We start from the raw sequence: 13,710 nt of genomic DNA, 5'->3' as shown, positions 1-13,710 counted from the left end.
CTAATTACACTCCCCTCTTATGTATGCACATTAGGATGGACATGAAATACCAAGAGATTCCAGTTATGGAAAGCTTCTAATAAGCACGCAACAATTACATCAGACATGTTTTGTCATCTTAATTTCTTAGGGTACTTATTTATACTGCAAAAACCAGGTTAGGTTATCATGTATATTACCTGTTGGCTTTTTGTGCAATAGCTAATAAGATTATGTATTAAAGTAAGACAGGCCTCATCTGTCACAGAAATGAGTAAACAAAGGAGAAAAATTAAAGCTTTTCTCTTGCTCCACATATAACATAGATAGAATCTTTCAGTAATTAAGTGACTTTATAGTCATCAAACTATTCTGCTGTGAAATTTGTCTACTATCCACAGAAACAATGAAAATGAGGGAATGGATGAGTGGAGGATTCATAAAAGGAGGAGGAGATAAGGAAGAGGAGGAGGAGATGAATTTACTGAATTCAACTGTACGGTTACAAATCTATTTTCTGTGAATTCTGGTTTTACTAAAATAATTTCTAAAATTAATTCTGAAATGGCACATATAGACAATTTGCTAAGATTTCAGTTGCTTTGTTTTGTTAGTTTGTTCTTTTAGCCTCAACATTCTTTTAGCTTTCTTGATAAAATATTGTAAAATAGAACGCTTGATTTGATTGGACCAAGAAGCTCTTTTTATGTAATCTTTCACTACTTTGCACAGATGCCTATACAGTAGCAGACCCTACACAAAAAATGATCAGTTTTACTTAGAACTTTTTAGCTATTTTCTGAGGGATAAATAACTATCTATTAAATAACACATAAATAATTCTTTTTGGTCATGTTTTATCAGAGGACATGTATGCCAATAATAATGAGATAGGGTTTGGTGAAAAGGGAATCAAAATCAGAAATGGTGAAGTAAGCTTCAGCTGCATGTTTAATTGGTATCCATACACATCAGAAATTAGTCATATTTGTTTTTGACTGAAGAGCAGAAGAGGCTGGTGTGAACCAGGCTGTGCAAGGAAAAAACAGCCAATTCCTTCAGCTGCACTGAAGGATGGAAAATGCAAATTTGCGATTTAAACTCATACAGTCATCCTTAGCTAAACTTACCTAAGCAAGAATAAATAAGAAAATTGTTCTTCAAATCTTTTTGGAGAGTATTGAGAATATTGACTTCATTTATTGCTTTTCATTCTCCTCAAAATTAAAATTGAATCTGTGTAAAAATCAGGAAAAGAGCACCTACCATTTTTGATGGCAAAACAACCCAGAGAAGGATATATATAAGATGATACTACTCTAATAATGTTAAAGAGACAAGAAAAACAAAAAGCACAGGTATAAAAAGATGGTACCTGGCTCATTAGCAGTGAGAGGGATCGAGGAATCGTAGTGGACAATCACTTAAGTATGAGCAGCAGTGCACTGCAGATGTCAAAAGAGCCAACGCGGACCTAGGCTGCATCAACAGAAGGATAGTATCAAGATTATATGAAATGTTGGTGCCACTTTATACTATATTGGTAAGACCACAATTGGTTCAGTTTGGGTCACTGCAATAAAAAAAAAGATGCCAAGATTCTAGAAATAGTGCAGAAGAGAGCAACAATGGGATGGCTTGCTTCCAGAAGTTGTGGATTCTCCATCACTGGAGATTTTAAACAAGAGATTGAGCAGGGTGTTGGATTAGAAGATCTCCAATATCTTCTTTCCAACTCTGTTATTCTGTAATTCTGTAACAATTTTTTGTACTTGCCTTTCAGATTTCTTTGGAAAAAGGTTGAAGAAACTGTAACCTGCTAGCCAACTGCAGCTTATTATCAAACTTTGAGACCATCCCATATCTGGTTCCTATGCATTTCCTCAGTTGAACTTCTTTTAATAGCTCATTATCCACTTCCATGTATCTTCCAAATGGTGTAATGCAAGCAAAAGCATGTTGGCTTGCAAGATAGTCCCTAATCTTTAGTATCATTCAACAATATGAGTATTCTTAAGATAAAACTCAACTTGGGTAGTATTTGTGGCACACTAACCAATGTTTCTCTTTTTCATAGAAGCTTTGTACTCTTCTGTCACTTTCCATCATTTTTATTTGATCACTCAGTCACTTTTACTTCTTTGTGACAGAATGAAAGTCAGTTTGCAATGTTTATAAATTCATGCTTGAAAGCTCATGCTTTCACCTTCATTGATAGTATCTAGTAATCTTTTCTTCTGTCTTCCTTTTCATTGTCTTCTACTGTTTTAGAGCTTTGGAATTTTCTTTATCTATTCTTGCTTTGTTTTATTTTTCTTGTGATCCAAAATATTCCCAACATTTTTTCTAGCATCAGAATATTATTATGGGAATAAGGCAGAATATAAAGAGGGGAAAAAAGACAGAAAGATAAGAAAGAGGCCAAAATGGGTAAGTAACAGGTAAATAATAGAGCATAATAATAAATATGCAGATGATATGATGCATGTAACAAAATGTGTGTTGAGACCAGCTTGGTGTAATGTTGAGAATTGTGAGTTCAGGTCCCACCTTAGGCCAGTAATTATTTCTCAGGCCTAGGAAGAAAATAACAGCAAACAATTTATGAAATATTCCCAAGAAAAATGCAGGGACTAGTTGCCTGGAATCAACACTGACTTGAAGGGACTGGGGAAAAAAAGAAATAATTTTTCTTCTTGTTTTTCACATTGGAAGAATGTAAGATTGAAAAAACTAGGGATAAGAGTTAATAACCAGGTGCAAGAAAAAATAATTTTCTGGATACTCCTTTCTATGGAAACTGTGCACTAATTCCAGTCAGTGATTACCTTTTGTAGAATGAAATGCATAATAAGTCAGGTCTTCACAGCTTCATTTCTTAAACTTGAATTGTTCTTTAATTGCAGTTTTAATCATAGCTGGATTATTCAGACTCAGCAGTCTGCAGAATATTTACAGTTTCTCTATACACATACAAGCAATCACAATGACACACCCTGCTGATGCAATCTCCAATAAATTAATCAATGTGTATATTGGAAAACATCGTTTCAATGGCAAGTACTTAAGCTCACAAGAGCTGCCAAATTCACACCATGATGGATCCTACTTTAAGTTTTGCAATAGACCTTTGGGCCACTCTATAACAAGAGTGACCATTTTGTTCTTGCTGTCACTTCACATATTCAGTCTCTAAAGCTCTGTTTGTTGTTTCATTTGGTTCTATGTCTCCCTTAGGAACTTCTTCATTTTAATATAAATAGAGCGCTTTATCATGCAGCGGCAAAGACTCATGGAAGATACAACTCTCAATATTACTGGAGATGATGCATACCGATGAATTTGGCAGCAGGTCACAAACAAAGGAGCATAATGAATCAGAAGTCTTTGCTAGGGATAGAGAGACAGATATGAGTTGATGTGATGGATGGTTATAAGGCACTAAATATAGTGATATTTTATATGAATAGATGTTTTAGGCTTCATATTTATCATTTAGGAAAACTTTATGAAAAACAAAAGGTAGGGGATATAAAGTGTCCTGGTCAGACCTATAACTCTTGTTTAATGGCATTTAGAAAGATCAGAGGTATGGCATATTTAGCAAAGCTTTGCTGACAAGAACTTTCAAGGTAGAAAAATTGTTTCGCCCTTAATAAGGCTTTCTTTATGACCAATATGAAAGTAGATTTTGAAATAGGGGCAGTTCAAGTTAGCAAATTCCCACATGTGAATTTGTTGAAATTCATATCTCATGGTTTGGTATTCAAATGTGTCCATCTCAAAGTACTCAGCTATGCTATGAATCAAGTGTTATTTGCCCAAGGATTTTTTTTCTCCAATATAGATTATTTTAAGAGTATTAGATCTAGTTGTATTAAGGTCCCAAAGTTAGCTACTTTCTAGACATACAAACATTTTTTTTTGAATATCACTGGTGACTTACTGTTGACATGCACATGCTCTCTACAGTAGACCCCCCAAGTCTGAGACAGTTCCCATCCATACAGCATTCAGGAAGACCTTAAAGATCTGGCCATTGTTTCAGGCCTTGTGCTATGTTGGATCAAACCCCACTTGTTAGAATGGATTTATGTTTTTTTTTATTTCTTTGTGTGAGGGTTGGTTTTATTGTCTTGGATGCCATTCTGTTATTTCTCTTACTGTGCTATTTATTAAGTTATTATATTTGTACTCCTTTCTATATTGAAAACTGCCAAGAGTCAGTCTGCACTTGTATGGTTCCAAACTGAAATGAAACTACACTGTGATACTGTTAATTAACATTCCTTAAGTTGGTGTCATCCAGATCTACTAGATAAGTAGCTCACAGTATTTCAGATGTTAAATCAGGCTGAGCAGAAAATATAAACATTGAAGCCCATCACATCTGCAAACTATCAGTTTGGAAAAGAGTGAAAAATGTGCATGCATTGAAGTTTTCCAAATAACTTCCGGTTTTCAGGCAACAATATTTTTGTGTAGTTCTTTTCTATCAAATGTTGCTTCTACTGTGCATTTCCAAAGTATGGTGTGATACATCATATCATTTTTCATGGTATGTCCTGATTTTCCTATAATTGAGTAACACGAATCCATTGGTAAAGTAAAGGAAGTAAAACTCTAATCATCTCAATTCACATAAATCTTTAAGGTTCATTCCATGTCTAACTCCTAGAAACGAGATGTTCATATTTCCTTCAGAAAGTAGAACATTAGAACAGTCACAGCCTATTCAAGATGCGGAGTCTGGATGGTAAATTTAAAGTGTACAAAAATGGAAAATATTTTATAATCAAATTTAGATTTAGTTACAAGGAATATAAATTATCCCTAAGGAAATAACATAATGCATTAAATAAAATATAACATAATATTATATTTATAACTGTGTAGATACAATAAATTCAACATGCCTACCTACACAAAGAGAGAGAGACACACACACAGACACACACACAAATGCATACCTTTTTTCAAGTGTTCAATGTATCACCACACTTTATTCTTCTTCAATAAGATCTTGTGAGAACTCAGGGGTTGGACTTCCAAAATTTGTGAACCTAATGCAGCTAACCAAATTTATGTGGTGCAATTTAAGTTTCAGAATTTTTCCCATGGATTGCCTTAGCAATGCTTTCAACTAATTGAAAGATGGCTAAGTATGACTGGCCATTGGAAGCATATGTTACCAGTTCATAAACAACTGCACTTTCAGTCTCATTTTTTTGGGATAAAAATAAAACCATCAGTGCTGATCTTTAAAATCTTATATAGCCTAGGATCAAGGTGTTTTTTTTTTTTTTGCCCCAAGCCAGCACTTCACTGTGTCCCTGAGAAGCCATATACAAGGTACAAAGTGGTTACAGACAATAGGAATAGAGGCAGATGTTTTTTCTGGTAGCACACATACCTATAAAATGCTATGTCCAAGGAAGCTCGATTAACAGTTACAACAAGCAGATAACGTTTTATTTTCTAAGAGTTTGTAAAATCTAAAAGCTCATTCTTAAGTGTCATTCTGTATTTTATGATGCTTTAATTAAAATTTTATTAACGACTTTATTTACAATATATATGGACTACTTTTGGGGAAGTGGTCACATTGTGGAAACACAAAATACCTTGAAGAACAAGCTATAATCAATCTATAAATGAATGAATAAATATATAAATCACTAATAAATAAATTAAAGGTTTATAACTAACTAACTAAATATTTCATATTCATATTTTGCAGTTTATGAGCTGGCCCTGTAAAAACATTATTTTGCCATACAATAGGCAAATGACCTTGAGTTTGTTACAAAAAAAGTTACACTAAAATTGTAAGTGGTAGCATAATAAATACATTATTGTATCAGTTAAAATTCTGTTTTAGTAATCACTGTTCACACCTCTTTTCACAAACATAAAATCTGATATTTTAAGTCATCATATATCTACAATTGTAAATTACATGCAACAGCATTAAATAATGATGCAAACTTATTTCTAATATATACATGTGTGTGTGTGTGTGTGTGTACACACACACACACACACGCACAAATACATAATTGATCAAAACAAATATAAAGTAACTCGGGATGATTTAAAAATAAAATTATACTGTGCATCCTATCCCGAATGCTGTATGTATATAAAATAATTTCAAATATTTAGAAAACATCAAGATCCAGTTACAGACTCAAAAGGAGAAAATAGGAGACCATGAAATTCAGTTGTTAGAATGCAGAGCATTTGCAATTGTAAATACCGAAGACATCTTATATTGCATGAACATGATTGGCAAGTGGATATTTTTCTAGTTTTATGTTGCTTTAATCTCTGTGTTTATTTAATGATTTAACTACTGCAACATATCTAAGTTCTGGGTGATGCATGCTGAAGTTCAAAAATACAAAACACTATCCTCCACCCAAAAAAGTACATCTAAATATATATTTATTGATTACTAATATGTTATAGTGGTAGGATCAAAATACACTAGTTAGAAAATATTTATTTAAAATATATAAGCCTGATAACAGATAACAGATAATCAGAGTTTGAAGGGACCTTGTAGGTCATCTAGTCCAACCCTCTGCCCAAGCAGGAGACCCTACACCATTTCTCATAAATGGCAGTCCAATCTCTTCTTGAAAGTCTCAAGTGATGGAACTCCCACAATTTCCGAGGACAAGCCGTTCCATTGGTTGATTGTTTTCACTGTCAGAAAGTTTCTCCTTATTTCCAGGTTGAACCTCTCCTTGTTCAGTTTCCATCCATTATTCCTTGTCTGGCCTATAGGTGCTTTCGAAAATAGCTTGACCCCTTCCTCCCTGTGGCAGCCTCTCAAATATTGGAAGACCACTATCATGTCTCCCCTGGTCCTTCTCTTTACTAGACCAGCCAAGCTCAGTTCCTGCAATTGTTCATTGTATGTTTTAGCCTCCAGTCCCCTAATCATCCTGATTGCTTTTCTCTGTACTTTTTCTAGAGTCTCGACATCTTTTTTATAATGTGGTGAACAAAACTGGATGCAGTATTCTAGGTGTGGTCTTACTAAGGCTTTATAGAGTGATATTAGTACTTCCCTTGATCTTGAAAGTATCCCTCTGTTAATACAGTAGCCCATGCTTTCTACACGCAGTTGCAATAACTATAACCACCCCAACCCCAAAAATAATTCAATTTAAGTTCAAACATATCCAATAAAATAAAAATTTAAAAATACGCTACACAACCTAGCAATAGCAAGGTTATCATGAAAATCTAAGACAGTATGAATTACAATAATTTAGTATAATATCTTTACAATACAGTTTAAAAATCTGGGGGAAAAATAAAGATTTTTGCTTCATATGTAAATAATGCAAATAAGGATCCAGATCTTTGACAGGTTGTCAAACTGTCTCCTTTGAATAAATCTACTTTTTTTTTTTTTTAAATAAAGAGGCCTGGAGGAATGCTTCATCAGTGTATCTTAAGGACTCGGTATGGTAGGTCCACATGAGAGAAAATAATCAAAGCCTGGGAATTTCTAGAAGTCTGACAAATCAACTATCAATGGTCAGATACACATTAACTGCATTTACACACCATTTAAAAGAGACTATAAAAAGCTAAGAAGGAAACAAAAATGGCCAGTACATATTCTTTCAATCAATTAACACCCAAATAACCAGACCCCCCAAAAATACAATCAAGGAGAAAACAATACCCTAATCAAGGAATTGTCAAAGAGAAAACCAAATCCTCATCGACATAGGGAGGTCAAACTACCGTATATAAACAGGAGCAAAGCTGAAAATCACTCGGACTGATGATATTATCGAGTTGGGTAAGGAAATGTCTGCAAGCAAACAACAAAGGTCAGAGAGCACCAAGACATCCATAAGAAAAATAATCTCAAGCCCCATATACCCTAGTCAGCATCATCACATCAAATTCTAGTTTAACTTTGCATTGTATAAACCGCTTCCTTTTATTTGTTCAGAAACTCCAAGAGTTTAATTTATGACTGTCAATTCTATTATTACTCAAAGATTATCCATTTTTGCATGTTCTAACTCATAACAATTTTATAATTCCTTAGACTGTCTTAATTTAATTTCACTTATAACCCTGTAGTCCATGGGTGTCAAACCTGTGGCATTATCTTGCTCTCACGTGACACTTTGTGACAGTTTTCCCATTCGCAGAGCTGGTGTGGGTGTGGTCTGTGCATGCTGTATCTGGCCTGTGTGCCACCAGTTTGACACCCTATGCTCACCTAACCACATTTAACTTCAGTAAATGTTAAAAGTATCCAATCTTTCTTTAAAAGAATTTGCTTGAGCTTTATATTCATTTTTACCACTGTTCTTTGCACATTTTCCAGCTCTGTAATATCCTTTTTTCACCTGAAATTATCAAAATTATACCCAATATTCAAAAACTAGTCTCGTCCTAGGTGTTATGTCCCTGGAACTTGCCAAAGTCCCCACCCAGGTCCGTTCATGCTGCGGGGGCGTTTGCTGCCCCTCATTGGCTGGCCTCCCTCGACGGCCGGCTATAAAAGCCAGCTGCAGGGTCCGGCCAGCCGCTGATCGCTGTGAGCCTGCTCCAGGCAAGGCTAACACGTTCAGTCCTTTATTGTTACAATAAAGTCTTGTTGCATCCTAGCCCTGGTCTAGCCTCTCATTGCTCAACTACAACACTGGCGACGAGGATGGGATGGCTACCAGAGGCAATTCGCAACAGCTGAAATCACTAAAACCGCTGAGCCGCAGCCGCGCCGCCGGAGAGCTCGGTCAGCAAGAGCGAAAGTAATAAGCGTCTGTAGCCGCTTGTTAGCAAGCTACAGGGGAAAGTGAAGCGCTGCGAGCCGCAGCCGCTCAACACAAAAGAGCGCGAAATTCAAACGGCTGTCGTTTGGATTTCTTGCCGGAATACAGCGCGGTGCTGTTATTCCGAGTCACTGACACTTACGCAGGCGCGAAATTCAAAGCGCTATCAGAGGCGGCAAGCCATCACCGCCTACGCTCTCCAGGAGCGCGAAATTCAAAACACTGCCAACAGCCGTTGCAGCTTAGCCACAATTGTAGCCCAGAGAGAGAGCAGAGAGGTTCTGTGGAGCTCTCCAGAGCTGTAGTCACTAGCCTGACAAGAGCACAAAGTGCCATTTTGTTGTCCCAGAGAGATTTCTCAACAGCATAACGCGCAGGAGTCCTCATCATGAACTCCAACCCAGCCTTCCCACCGTTCAAGCCGGAAGAAGAGAAGTGGGAGTCATACAAGAATCGTTTAACCACTACATCGACGCTTATCGGTCTGGCTGATGCTGGGGAGCACAGAAAAAGTCATTCTTCCTCAGTTATTGCGGAGCCATCGCTTTTGATACCGCCACAGCACTCGCCGCTCCACGTGAGTTAAAGAATGTCCCCTGGGCAGAGTTGCTAGAGATTCTCACCAATCATTACTCCCCCAGACCATCACAAATCGCGAGGCGTTTCACCTTCCGGATGAGGAAGCAAGCGGAAAAAGAAACCGTCAACCAATATATGGCCGCCTTGAGGACTGCAGCCCTCCACTGCGGGTTTGGGAACTATCTTGATGACATGCTCCTCGACCAGCTCGTCTCATGGGGTCAAAGACCTTCACCTCCAAAGGCGACTACTCGCCAGGAAGGACCTCAACCTGTCCCAGGCCGTCGAGGAAGCCTTAGCAGCAGAGCTGGCAACCCAGTCAGCCACTGAAATTCAAGGTCCCGTTCCCAAACAAAGTTGCGCCACCGTTCATTCAGAGGAGGTGGTCAACGAAGACGACCCTAACGATCAAACAGACATCCACCGCCTCACCCATGCCAAACAACCACAGGCAGGAGCCAGGCAAGAAACAAACAGCGCACCCAAACACATCATCCTGTGCCTATCCTGTGGCGGACCTCACTCGAGAGCTACGTGCAAGTTCAAGGGTGCCATCTGTAACCATTGCCACAAAAAAGGCCACATCGCTAGAGTCTGCCAGGCCGCGCACAACTCAGCACAAAAGGTTCCTTCCTTTTCCCATTCTGGGCCCCAAAGGCAAGTACTAAATTGTCACACTTGCTACCATGCTATCCACACCTGTCACTCTATTAGTAAAATAACGCTCTCCATTTTATTAGAAGGTAAACCTTGTCGTATGGAGGTTGACACGGGTCAGCGCTCTCAATCATCTCTTGGAGCACCCTCAAGAAAATCCAGCCCAGACTATCCAGAAACCAGCTCCAGAAGTGCCAGATCTCCTTGAGGGATTATCAGGGAAAAGACATTCCAGTACTCGGCAAAGGCAAGTTCCTTGTTAATTTTAAAGCTTTCAAAGGCCACCTGCCTCTAGTGGTAGTTAATGGCAACCTCCCCAGTCTTCTGGGGCTTGATTGGTTCCCCTACCTCGGCCTAGGTTAACAGGAGTCCATGCTGTCTCAGCTTCTGACACTGACTCCTTATTCACTGACTACTCAGACGTATTCAGCAATGAGTTAGGGTGTTATAATGGTACCCCATCTCATTTGCAGTTGACCCCCAAGCGGTTCCAGTCCGGCTGAAACCGTAGAGTCCCATTCGCCATTCGGCCTAAACTGGACGCAGAGCTCGATAAATTATTAAAGCAAGGGGTCATTGAGCCGACAGACTTCGCCAAATGGGAGACGCCAATTGTCACACCCTTAAAAGGATGGCAGCCTGAGAATTTGTTCAGATTACAAAACAACAATCAACCGCTTTCTACAAGTTAGCGCGTACCAGTCCCGGTCATTCAACATTTATTGCATACCTTTGAGCCTGGCAACATTTTTGCCAAATTGGACATGTCACAAGTGTATCAACAGTTCCCTGTTGACAACCAAACAGCCGAACTGCAGACCATTGTGACCCACAGGGTGCTTTCCGTGCAAGCATCTCCAATTTGGCGTAAGTGTTGCCCCGGCATCTTCCAATCCCTCATGGAGCATATACTACAGGGCCTCCTGGCATAGTACCCTACTTCGACGACATATTGGTCTCGGCCAGGGACAGACCCCAACTCTTCCAGAGAGTCAGAGCAGTGTTAGACAGGTTCAGACAGCATGGCCTCAAATTAAAAAAGGAGAAATGTGCCATTGCCACTAGACAGGTGGACTTTCTGGGCTATAGAATTGACGCCTCAGGCACTCACCCTCTAGAGTCCAAGGTCAAGGCAATTCACGAGGCACCCACGCCAACCACTAAAGCCGAGCTCCAAGCCTTTTTGGGATTATTGAACTTTTATGCATCATTTCTACCTCACAAAGCATCAGTAGCAGAGCCTTTACACAGGCTCTTAGATAAAAAAGCACCTTGGCACTGGGGACACAAGGAAGACACCACTTTTCGCGCAGTCAAATCACTGCTCACATCTGACGCGGTCCTTATTCAATTTGACCCACACCTTCCACTGGTACTAGCGCGGATGCATCCCTTTGGGATTGGCGCCGTATTAAGCCATAGACTACCCAACGGCTCCGAGGCACCAATCGCCTTCTTTTCCAGAACGCTCTCAGCGACAGAGCGTAACTATAGTCAGATCGACAAGGAGGCTTTAGCCGCAGTGGCCGCGTTAAGAAATTTCATGAATTCCTGTTTGGCCACAACTTTGAGCTAATCACGGACCACAAGCCTCTCCTGGGTCTTCTTTCCGGAGACAAGCAGACTCCCCAAGTGTTGTCCCCCAGAATGACGAGGTGGACCTTGTTCCTGGCGGCTTATTCGTACAAGCTCATCCACCGCCCAGGAAAACGTTAAGCCACGCAGACGCCCTCAGCCGCTGCCCCCTACCAGCTCCAGTGGAAGACCCGGCACCGGTCCATGCCATCTTCGATGTCACCGAGCTCGACCTTCCTGTCACCGCCTCGACATCGCCACCAAATCCAAGACGGACAAAACCATCGCCCAGGTACTGGACTGGGTGAGGGGGGTGGCCGGGCTCTAACCTCGCAGCCGAATTCACACCTTTAAGACCCGTCAACAGGAACTGTCTAGCATACAGGGCTGCCTGTTGTGGGGCACCCGGGTTGTTATTCCGGCCTCACTTCACACACCAGTCTTAGAGGCACTACACGAGGCCACCCGGCATCGTCCGGATGAAGGCGTTGGCACGGAGCTACGTCTGGTGGCCTGGCTTGGGCGACGACATCGTCAAGTGGGTAAGCTCATGCCAACCCTGCCAGTAATCCAGACCATCCTCCAGTCACCACCCCACAAAGTGGGAGAGCGCCAACGCGCCTTGGTCAAGGCTACACATTGACTTAGCGGGTCCAATACACGGCAAAACCTTCTTGGTGGTCGTAGACTCATACTCTAAATGGATCGATGTGGCCCAACTATCCACGACCACCACGCTAGCAGTTACCAAGGCTCTAACTCGCCTATTCGTAACACACGGCTACCAGATACCATAGTTTCGGATAACGGCCCCCAGTTTGCCTCAACAGAATTTAGCCGTTTTGCCACAAATCTTGGCATCCGACATATCTTCACGGCTCCCTTTCATCCTGCCAGCAACGGACTGGCGGAGAGAGCCATTAGATCCACAAAAGAAGCGTTAGCCAGATTCAGCAAAGAAGATTGGCATCACAGACTCTCCCGTTTCTTGCTAAGCCAACACTCGACCCCTTGCATGGTCACCAACAAATCCCCTGCTGAACTTCTGATGGGTAGACGCCTAAGAACTGTGTTGGATAGGCTCCACCCTCACTATTGCCCTGACACCCCTCTCGCTTCAATGACGGGGGTCAGAGATTTTGTCTTGCAGGAACATGTATTTGCAAGGAACTATGCCGGAGACCCACTGTGGATTCCAGGAGTGGTAGTAGCCATCACCAGTCCCCGGTCGTACCGAGTCCAACTGGAAGACGGCCGCATCTGGAGGAGACACCTGGACCAGCTAAGGAAGCCACAGGGTACCTTCGCCAGTGTCGGATCGTGGGCTCAGGTCGACCCCCAGGTGCCACACCAAGCGCCCATCGAAGACCACACCAGAATCTCTTCGCCACCACCGCCCGGACCAGGGGAGCAGGCAGTAGACCGGGACTGCCCGATGGGTCCGCCACCAGAACCAGTAGACGGGGCCACGACATCACCAACCAGAAGCACGACACCGGTGCCTGTGCAACCCTCAGGGCGAGGCTGCACCCCATCACCAACCCCACCGGGTGCCTTGAACTCTGAGACACTTGGTAACTCACTGGAGTTACGACGCTCGGGGCACCAGCACAGACCGCCCACTTATTTAAGTGACTATGCGTGTTCGCATCTGGGGGAAAGGGTGTTATGTCCCTGGAACTTGCCAAAGTCCCCACCCAGGTCCGTTCATGCTGCGGGGGCGTTTGCTGCCCCTCATTGGCTGGCCTCCCTCGATGGCCGGCTATAAAAGCCAGCTGCAGGGTCCGGCCAGCCGCTGATCGCTGTGAGCCTGCTCCAGGCAAGACTAACACGTTCAGTCCTTTATTGTTACAATAAAGTCTTGTTGCATCCTAGCCCTGGTCTAGCCTCTCATTGCTCAACTACAACACTAGGCTTTCAAGTTCTATTCTAATTATTCCAAGAATAAAATCTGCTTTTTATTTCGCAGTTATGTGCTAGGTTAACATTTTCATCAAGCTATCCACCAGGACAACAGGTTGCCTTTTCCATTTACTTATTTCCCCCTCAGATCCTATGAATGTATGTATGAAGTCTGGACCTTTTCATCAATATATATCATTTTGCG

General features: G+C 41.3%; 1 long non-coding RNA gene across 3 annotated transcripts in view; it reads left to right on the top strand.

Annotated features, from left to right (window-relative positions):
* LOC148125410 (uncharacterized) overlaps nucleotides 1–13,710 on the top strand; it is a 108,543-nt gene that overhangs the window by 26,231 nt on the left and 68,602 nt on the right. The window lies entirely within an intron of this gene.

This window comes from Pseudonaja textilis, chromosome 6 (assembly GCF_049901715.1).
Source record: "Pseudonaja textilis isolate UNSWEBS1 chromosome 6, rPseTex1.2, whole genome shotgun sequence".
Lineage (NCBI taxonomy): Eukaryota > Metazoa > Chordata > Lepidosauria > Squamata > Elapidae > Pseudonaja > Pseudonaja textilis.
This window is presented reverse-complemented; position numbering and strand designations above follow the sequence as displayed.